Raw genomic sequence first — 10,000 nt, 5'->3', positions numbered from 1 at the left:
ATTCACTCTCCTTACCTCCTCTAGAACTTAGGCCAATTTAACCGTTTTCCCTAAATCCTTTAACAGAACTTTAAGTCCCAAGAACCTCCAGCCACATGACGATTTAACATGCTCACATATACCTGCTGGATCTTCAACCTCTGAAGCTGAAACTTTCTTCACAATCACCTTCAAATCCTTTCTTGAATGTTTCCCACACCATTAATCCACCTTAGATTTATAAACCCCCCTTGGCCAGTCTTACTCCAGTTTTTCTAAATGATCAAACCACCTCAGCAACCCTTTGTGCTAGCTAAATTATATTATTCATAGCACCAAATAGTCTTCCAATACCTTCACTTCTTATTCTCTACAAAATATTCACATCATTCACTGATCTCATATTTTACATGAGAACCACATTACCTCCAACCTCCTCGCTGTGATGTTTAAAAACCATGCCTCACACCCATGCAACAGCTTTGACACCTCAATACTCTGACACGTTTTCCTTTTACTATTCATTGATAAACTTTAAATATATTCCTCAGTGTTTCAGCTACCTGATTTATCTTATCTATTCTGTTAATCACGTCTCTTTTCAAAATCCCATCCGCCGAAAAATTCACTACCAGAAATGTTAATACAGCTGCGATTCACGAAATCGTAAATAACACGGAACAGGCAGGGATTGAACCCATGGCAAGTAAGTCCTAAAATTCCAGGCCAGTGTGTAAGACACTGGACTAGCTGGCTACACTAAGATTAACCTAACTAGGTATATTTCTATACACCATAAGGAGGTTAGCATGGGCCCCACTATCACCACGAATGCTCCACGTTACATACTTCTAATCTGGCGTCTAAAATTTCATTGACTTTTTCTCTTATATATTTTATATCGTTGTATTTACTTGCAGTTTCCCCATTGTATACATTCTCCCAGAACACTGCAATTTTCCCCTCAAATTTCCAAAAGCACTGCATCATCTGCAAATTAGTAAACTGTCACTTCATGTAAAATATTCAGTATACTTTCAGCTTGTCTCTCTCCTCGACATCAGCATTTTTTTTCTTTTTTTGCAACCCCATCTTTAAATAAGTTAAACCACCAATTCACTCTGGAAAATATTCACTTTCCCTGACCAATACATGGCCCTCATTTTCATAAGTAAGGTCTCACTATTTAGCAAACTCTTTTCACTTGGAGATAAAGATAAGAAAACATTTGAAGCTAGAAAATTCTCTCTCCTGATTATATTAGCCATTTTTTCAGTACTTCTAAAATACTGGTTTTAATTTTCAAAAGAATTTTACGTAAAACACTCAAATAGATTTTGAAATCTTCAAGAATCTGAGTTACATTTTTTGATAGATGTTATATTGTGGGAACAAATGATTTTAACTGGTGCTGAATGTTGGCAAAACCAATGCCATAAAAATATTCCCTCACACATACAAAAAAAAACGGGGGATGTAAAAACAAGCGAGTGTAAAAAAACAGGATGTAACAAAACAAGTGTATGTAAATAACAAGGGAATGTAAAAAAAAAGATATGTAAAAAACAAGGAATGTTTAAAGTAGGGGATGTAAAAAAAAGGGAGACGTAAAAATTATGGAAAGTAGAAAAAGAATGTAAAAATAAGTAATGTTAAAAATAAGGGAATGTAAAAAATAAGGAATGTAAAAAATGTAATGAGAAAAATATGGAAATGTAAAAAAAAGGGAATGTTAAAAATAAGTTAATGTTAAAAATGGAATATCAAAAATAAACGAATGTAAAAAGTAGGTTAATGTTAAAAATAAGATATATGAAAAACAAGGAACATAAAAAAATAATGAATATAAAAAAATAAGGAATGTAAAAAATAAGGAATGTAAAAAATAAGGAATGTAAAAAATAAGGAATGTAAAAAAATATGGGAATGTAAGATTCTAAATTTTAACATAAAGGAAAATTTATAGGCTGTGCTGAACACTTCTAAAATTTGACGAACCATTAAGAAAGCTTATTGATCAAACCTTTAGTAGGGGATCTTGATCCAGGGAGTTAGAGCTACTCACCATTTCCTCGTATCAAATCTGATTGTCTACGATTCTTCAGGTGTTGGATTAACCCTACAGGTTTAGCGCTTACCCATATATATAATGAAAATATTGATAAAAATAGAGGATTATAGATTCATGTGTGGGTGCGGAGTGGGCTCTGTGTGGGTGCGGAGTGGGCTCTGTGTAGGTGCGGAGTGGGCTCTGTGCGGGTGCGGAGTGGGCTCTGTGTAGGTGCGGAGTGGGTTCTGTGTAGGTGCGGAGTGGGCTCTGTGTGGGTGCGGAGTGGGCTCTGTGTAGGTGCGGAGTGGGCTCTGTGAGGGTGCGGAGTGGGCTCTGTGTAGGTGCGGAGTGGGCTCTGTGTGGGTGCGGAGTGGGCTCTGTGTGGGTGCGGAGTGGGCTCTGTGTGGGTGCGGAGTGGGCTCTGTGTTTGGGGGCGGAGTGGGCTCTGTGTATGGGGGAGGAGTGGGTTCTGTGTGGAGGCGGAGTAGGCTCTGTGCAGGGGCGGAGTGGGCTATGTGGGGGTGGAGTAAGCTCTGTGTGGGGGTGGAGTGGGCTCTGTGTGGAGGCGGAGTGGGCTCTGTGTGGGGACGGAGTGGGCTCTGTGTGGGGAGGAGTAGGCTTTGTGTGGGGGTGGAGTGGGCTTTGTGTGGGGACGGAGTGGGCTCTGTGTGGGGAGGAGTAGGCTTTGTGTGGGGGTGGAGTGGGCTTTGTGTGGGGACGGAGTGGGCTCTGTGTGGGGGCGGAGTGGGCTATCAGTGTGGGCGTGAAGTGGGCTTTGTGTGGAGGCGGAGTGGGTTCTGTGTGGGGGCGGAATGGGCCCTGTGTGGGGATGGAGTGGGCTGTATGTGGGGGACTGAGTGGGCCCCGTGTGGGAGGTGGAGTAGGCTGTGTGTGGGCGGATTGGGCTCTGTGCGTGGGGGCGGAGTGGGCTCTGTGTGGGGGCGGAGTGGGCTCTGTGTATGGGGGCGGGGTGGGCTTTGTGTGGGACAGAGAGGGAGATCATTCCTTTTTTTTCTGTTGTTTTGTGCACCTCACCCATTTACATATATAAGGTCTTCCTTCCTACTACTGTGTTACGTGTTTGAACACGACTGCTTGCTCCACCGAAAATATTTGCTATAGTTTTTGTACGACTAAATAATGAAATTCCAAGCGCTGTCGTGAGTACTCACATTATCAACTAACAATGCATATATATATATATATATATATATATATATATATATATATATATATATATATATATATATATATATATATATATATATATATATATATATATATATATACATATATATATGGCCTAGAGGAAACATGATTTATATTTCATCTTAATCACTGCTGCTGGCCAAAGATATTGTGTATGCCATCGAGCAGGTGACATTGCTTGTCATGTCTGCCACAGGCGTCAGTCTAGTTGACTAGGGGATCAACTAGGCTGTTTTTTTTCTAGCAGCCTGCAAGCTCCCATTCTTATCACAACACCGCTAGTCGTGAATTTGCAAGTGACACTGTTGTCCAGTGTCCCCCTGAAAGATTCTGTCATCGTTCCGGAAACATTTCTGATTTCTGCTAGTAAGAATTTCAAGAATTATGGATGCTGATAGTGTCAAGAGTCAAGGACTACGGATGCTGATAGTGTCAAGAGTCAAGGACTACGGATGCTGATAGTGTCAAGAGTCAAGGACTACGGATGCTGATAGTGTCAAGAGTCAAGGACTACGGATGCTGATAGTGTCAAGAGTCAAGGTTTACGGATGCTGATAGTGTCAAGAGTCAAGGACTACGGATGCTGATAGTGTCAAGAGTCAAGGACTACGGATGCTGATAGTGTCAAGAGTCAAGGACTACGGATGCTGATAGTGTCAAGAGTCAAGGCCTACGGATGCTGATAGTGTCAAGAGTCAAGGCCTACGGATGCTGATAGTGTCAAGAGTCAAGGTTTACGGATGCTGATAGAGTCAAGAGTCAAGGACTACGGATGCTGATAGTGTCAAGAGTCAAGGACTACGGATGCTGACAGTGTCAAGAGTCAAGGACTACGGATGCTGATAGTGTCAAGAGTCAAGGCCTACGGATGCTGACAGTGTCAAGAGTCAAGGCCTACGGATGCTGATAGTGTCAAGAGTCAAGGACTACAGATGCTGATAGTGTCAAGAGTCAAGGACTACGGATGCTGACAGTGTCAAGAGTCAAGGACTACGGATGCTGATAGTGTCAAGAGTCAAGGCCTACGGATGTTGACAGTGTCAAGAGTCAAGGCCTACGGATGCTGACAGTGTCAAGAGTCAAGGCCTACGGATGCTGATAGTGTCAAGAGTCAAGGCCTACGGATGCTGGTAGTGTCAAGAGTCAAGGACTATGGATGCTGATAGTGTCAAGAGTCAAGGCCTACGGATGCTGATAGTGTCAAGAGTCAAGGCCTACGGATGCTGATAGTGTCAAGAGTCAAGGACTACGGATGCTGATAGTGTCAAGAGTCAAGGACTACGGATGCTGATAGTGTCAAGAGTCAAGGACTACGGATGCTGATAGTGTCAAGAGTCAAGGTTTACGGATGCTGATAGTGTCAAGAGTCAAGGACTACGGATGCTGATAGTGTCAAGAGTCAAGGACTACGGATGCTGACAGTGTCAAGAGTCAAGGACTACGGATGCTGATAGTGCCAAGAGTCAAGGCCTACGGATGCTGACAGTGTCAAGAGTCAAGGCCTACGGATGCTGATAGTGTCAAGAGTCAAGGACTACGGATGCTGACAGTGTCAAGAGTCAAGGACTACGGATGCTGATAGTGTCAAGAGTCAAGGCCTACGGATGCTGACAGTGTCAAGAGTCAAGGCCTACGGATGCTGACGGTGTCAAGAGTCAAGGCCTACGGATGCTGATAGTGTCAAGAGTCAAGGCCTACGGATGCTGGTAGTGTCAAGAGTCAAGGACTATGGATGCTGATAGTGTCAAGAGTCAAGGCCTACGGATGCTGATAGTGTCAAGAGTCAAGGCCTACGGATGCTGATAGTGTCAAGAGTCAAGGACTACGGATGCTGATAGTGTCAGGAGTCAGGCCTACGGATACTGATAGTGTCAAGAGTCAGGCCTACGGATGCTGATAGTGTCAAGAGTCAAGGACTACGGATGCTGATAGTGTCAAGAGTCAGGCCTACGGATACTGATAGTGTCAAGAGTCAAGGACTACGGATGCTGATAGTGTCAAGAGTCAAGGCCTACGGATACTGATAGTGTCAAGAGTGAAGCCCTACGAATGCTGATAGTGTCAAGAGTCAAGGACTACGGATGCTGATAGTGTGAAGAGTCAAGGCCTACGGATGCTGATAGTGTCAAGAGCCAGGCCTACGGATACTGATAGTGTCAAGAGCCAAGGCCTACGGATGCTGATAGTGTCAAGAGTCAAGGCCTACGGATACTGATAGTGTCAAGAGTCAAGGCCTACGGATGCTGATAGTGTCAAGAGTCAAGGACTACGGATGCTGATAGTGTCAAGAGTCAGGCCTACGGATACTGATAGTGTCAAGAGTCAAGGACTACGGATGCTGATAGTGTCAAGAGTCAAGGCCTACGGATACTGATAGTGTCAAGAGTCAAGGACTACGGATACTGATAGTGTCAAGAGTCAGGACTACGGATACTGATAGTGTCAAGAGTCAAGGACTACGGATGCTGATAGTGTCAAGAGTCAAGGCCTACGGATACTGATAGTGTCAAGAGTCAAGGACTACGGATGCTGATAGTGTCAAGAGTCAGGACTACGGATACTGATAGTGTCAAGAGTCAAGGACTACGGATGCTGATAGTGTCAAGAGTCAAGGCCTACGGATACTGATAGTGTCAAGAGTCAAGGACTCCGGATGCTGACAGTGTCAAGAGTCAAGGCCTACGGATACTGATAGTGTCAAGAGTCAAGGACTACGAATGCTGATAGTGTCAAGAGTAATGGGTTACGGATGCTGATAGTGTCCTCTAAATACTGTATACTCATCGCCTCTATGATTTTCACTGCGTTTATTCTACAGTTTCTCCCATATAGTTAACTCCAGTAAGTTGTTATCGTTGCTTATACAGGCTACTCTTAAATGAAAATTTGCACATCCTACTCCTCTGGATTGACTCTCTTCTATTTCTTGACAATATCTGGCAGCTTTATCAACTCATCTACTAATCTGTGTAATAGAATTAGTTATATTGCGTAGAAACACAAATTATGGTAGCTTTAAACCAAATTTGTTCTTTACCTTCATTTTAAGAAGGAAAATTTGCAAAATCTTCACATTTTAAATGAAGAAAACGTGATATTTCGCAATATTTACCACAGCAATTGTGAGTCAAGACCAGGAAAGTGATCGCTCAACGATGACCTTGTTAGGAGTGTGGATTATACAGCATATAACGCGGTCCCGGTTAAGAACTTACCTGAGGAAGAAGTCTCATGTGGAGGTTGGCTTCACCGCGCTCCTTCAGGCTGTGTCTGCGGTTTACCTGGAGTTGCTGCTACTGCTGCTGTTGCTGCGATATCATAAGTAATTCCATAGCTACTTTTACTCTTCTATGGCTTCGAAACTCAGTAAGTGACACAAATATTGCATCCAGAGATGTTGTGCTACCTCTGTTACTGCTACGACTACTACTACTACTGTTACTCTTGCTACGTCCTGTGTCAGCTACTCAGGAATTGAAATTCCCACGTGAAAATAATCTATACGACCATATATCTCTTTCAGTCAACAACTGCTCTCATTTCTTCATTTTTTTCCAAGCGAGAGGACCGAGTTTATGTCCCTACAGTAGTTATAGCGATAACTGTTCATTAAATGGCTTTTTCCTGCAGCTGTAGTGCTGGTCATTAGGGAAGGACTGGGGCCAATAATGAAAGAAGTAATTTCTTTTTTACGGCACTAATATACATCAGTGTTTTTAACTAATAGTGCTGACCTATTTAAAGAAAGAAGAAATGTATTTACCTACATGTCCTGGTCGTTGGATTCACTGCCATTTTAGTACTGGATTCACTCTCATGGCAAGATTCAATACCCTTTTAGAATCGGATTTACTATCCTCGTAAAGTAGGATTCACTACCCGAATTCATTAATTTGGTTGCACCGGATTCTTTGGTTGGTCCAGAAATGCAGAATCTGAATTTTGAGAGGAAAAGCGAAAAATACTATTAACGCGGAATGCTTGCAAGGCAGACAGACTTGAAGGACACGCTGATAGTGAACACGCCGTGAAACGAAACTCGGATTCGGTCCACGCGGTGTCGGTAAGGGCGGAAGCGTGGTGACCCCCACACACAGCGCGAGAGTGAAACCTTCCACGTCTTATCGATACCGCTGCCAGCGCCACACTAACTAGCGGCCCGCGGTGGTGGGCTGCTGGTGGCAGTGGTGGTGATGGCGGTGATGTTCGTGGATAAATGTAGTGGTGGCAGTGCTTCTGTTAGTGGTGGGTAATGACCATGTTACTGAAGGCAGTTAAATGTCAGCTCAAATATACTTTTTTTAACTCATATACGTATACTTTACATATGTACTTCCTAATACACTCCAGCACACACACACAAACTCGCTCCCTGAAGTCATATTTTCAGTGTTTTGGGCTTCATAAATATCCGGCGGTCCACGTTGCCCGCAAATCCATCAACAACACGAAGCGATGAAGCCAAAACGATCTTTCAGATTCACTACAGCCAAAGAAATACGTTTTAACATAGTCGTCTGCAGTACTCAAATGAAGAGCAGGAAACATGTGAATTTTGTCCAGAATTTGTCAATGGAATGAAGTAATGCTTATCTTATTACTGTATATACGAACTTGTCATTATTGTGTGTGTGTGTGTGTGTGTGTGTGTGTGTGTGTGTGTGTGTGTGTGTGTGTGTGTGTGTGTGTGTGTGTGTGGTAGTGAGTACACGGGAATGACAAATAACAGAGGACATGGAGGTTAATGCAGAAGCTATCTGCTGAAAAGAATTATCTACCTCTGTCTAGATTAAGAATTATCGTTTATTATCTAGAAAAGCGGCAGTCTCTTAGAGAGAGAGAGAGACAGATAGACAGACAGAGACAGACAGAGACAGGCAGAGACAGACAGAGACAGAGACAGAAACAGGCAGAGACAGACAGACATGTCTACAAATCATGGAGATCGGCCCTGTTCAAGAGGAGTAATGGTATTTCATAATACTAGACCACACTACCCAGAGAGGATCGACCCCACTGATTAAGTATAATTGATGATGCTGTACCGTGGCAATGATGTATTGCAGCGGTGGGCTGCAATGCATCATCAATGAATAATGCTCTCTACTATCATCAATAAATGATGCTCTCCACTATCATCACTGAATGATGCTCTCTACTATAAGCATCTGGTGTGACGCTCTCCCCCGCCCACAGCATCCACTCATTTCTTCCCTGCCGGAGCTAATGTTGAGACTAAGGCTTCACTAACCTCGATGCGTATTTTATCACCAAAATGCGTAAAAAGGAAACTCCAAACATGGGATGAAAACTGAGCATAATTTAAATAATTTATATTGAAATGGATAAAATGAGACAATACAGTAGCTTGAACAATTCTCTAAAAATCCGCAATAAGAGGGACCTTATGACGACGTTCCAATTCGGCCTGGATCGTCGGCCTCGTTGTGATTTGTCAATTGCTCAGGAGGGATTGAAACGTCGTCATATGGTATTTTAACTCTCGTGAGGTTTTTCAAAAATTTTTAAGAGATTTCAGTTTTTCGTCAGATATTAAGATACCCTTTTTTTTTTTTTTTTTGGTTATTTTATTTGTAGTAAAAGTTCAGTATTACTGATATGATGCTTAAGGCACGAGTTATAGAATAAGTTTTAATTGGAACAGCGTTCCACTCTGAGTTGAGCTTTATAAAGCTCTGTACAGCTCTAAGATGCTACGGCCAACGGTGCAGGTTCTGTGTCTAAAACATGTGAAGGTGGAGAAGTTGGTGGTCCTGTGGTCTAGTGGACCATGGCAGGAGCGACCACTGGCTTACCCGTGCTGGACTTAGTGGTTTGAATGCCTCCTATCCTCGAATAGGGTTGTCATCTTTCAGCTTCTGTCCATTACCAGGCTAGCCACCCCTTCACTCAATGTTCCTAATCCGTTTAGCCTTATTGCAGCCAGGTATCTGAAGCCTTCCCAGTGTTTTCCCAGTACTGCTATCCTACACTCACGCATCATCCCTGCTCCACCCAGCATCCCTGGGACACCCAACATCCCTGAGCCACCCAACATCCCTGGCCCACCCAGCATCCCTGGGACACCCAGCATTCCTGGGCCATCCAACATCCCTGAGCCACCCAGCATCCCTGAGCCACCCAGCATCCCTGGGACACCCAGCATTCCTGGGCCATCCAACATCAATGGGCCACCCAGCATCCCTGGGACACACAGCAACCCTGGGCAATCCAGCATCCCTGAGCCACCCAGCATCCCTGAGACACCCAGCATCCCTGGGCCACGCAGCATCCTTGGGCCTCCCAGCATCCCTGGGATACTCAACATCCCTGGGCCACCCAGCATCCTCTCGGCTCCTGAGATTATGGCCATCGCTCTTAATAGTACTCGTGAGACATAATCAAGTCAAGTTTATGCACTCTCTCTCGCTCTTATTCACGGCTTTAAGCCTCTCCTCATACCCTCGGCTCAGATTAATACACACACACACACACACACACACACACACACACACACACACACACACAAATGCGCGCGCACACATATGCGCACACACACACACACACACACACACACACACACACACACACACACACACACACACACACACACACACACACACACACACACACACACACACACACACACACACACACACACACACACACACACACACACACACACCTAGGACCTGTGCTGTTCTTGGTATATGTGAACGACATAACGGAAGGGATAGACTCAGAAGTGTCCTTGTTTGCAGA

This window comes from Cherax quadricarinatus, chromosome 69 (assembly GCF_038502225.1).
Source record: "Cherax quadricarinatus isolate ZL_2023a chromosome 69, ASM3850222v1, whole genome shotgun sequence".
NCBI classification, from domain to species: Eukaryota; Metazoa; Arthropoda; class Malacostraca; order Decapoda; family Parastacidae; genus Cherax; species Cherax quadricarinatus.
The sequence above is the reverse complement of the archived record's forward strand: the minus strand, read 5'-3'. Positions refer to the sequence as shown.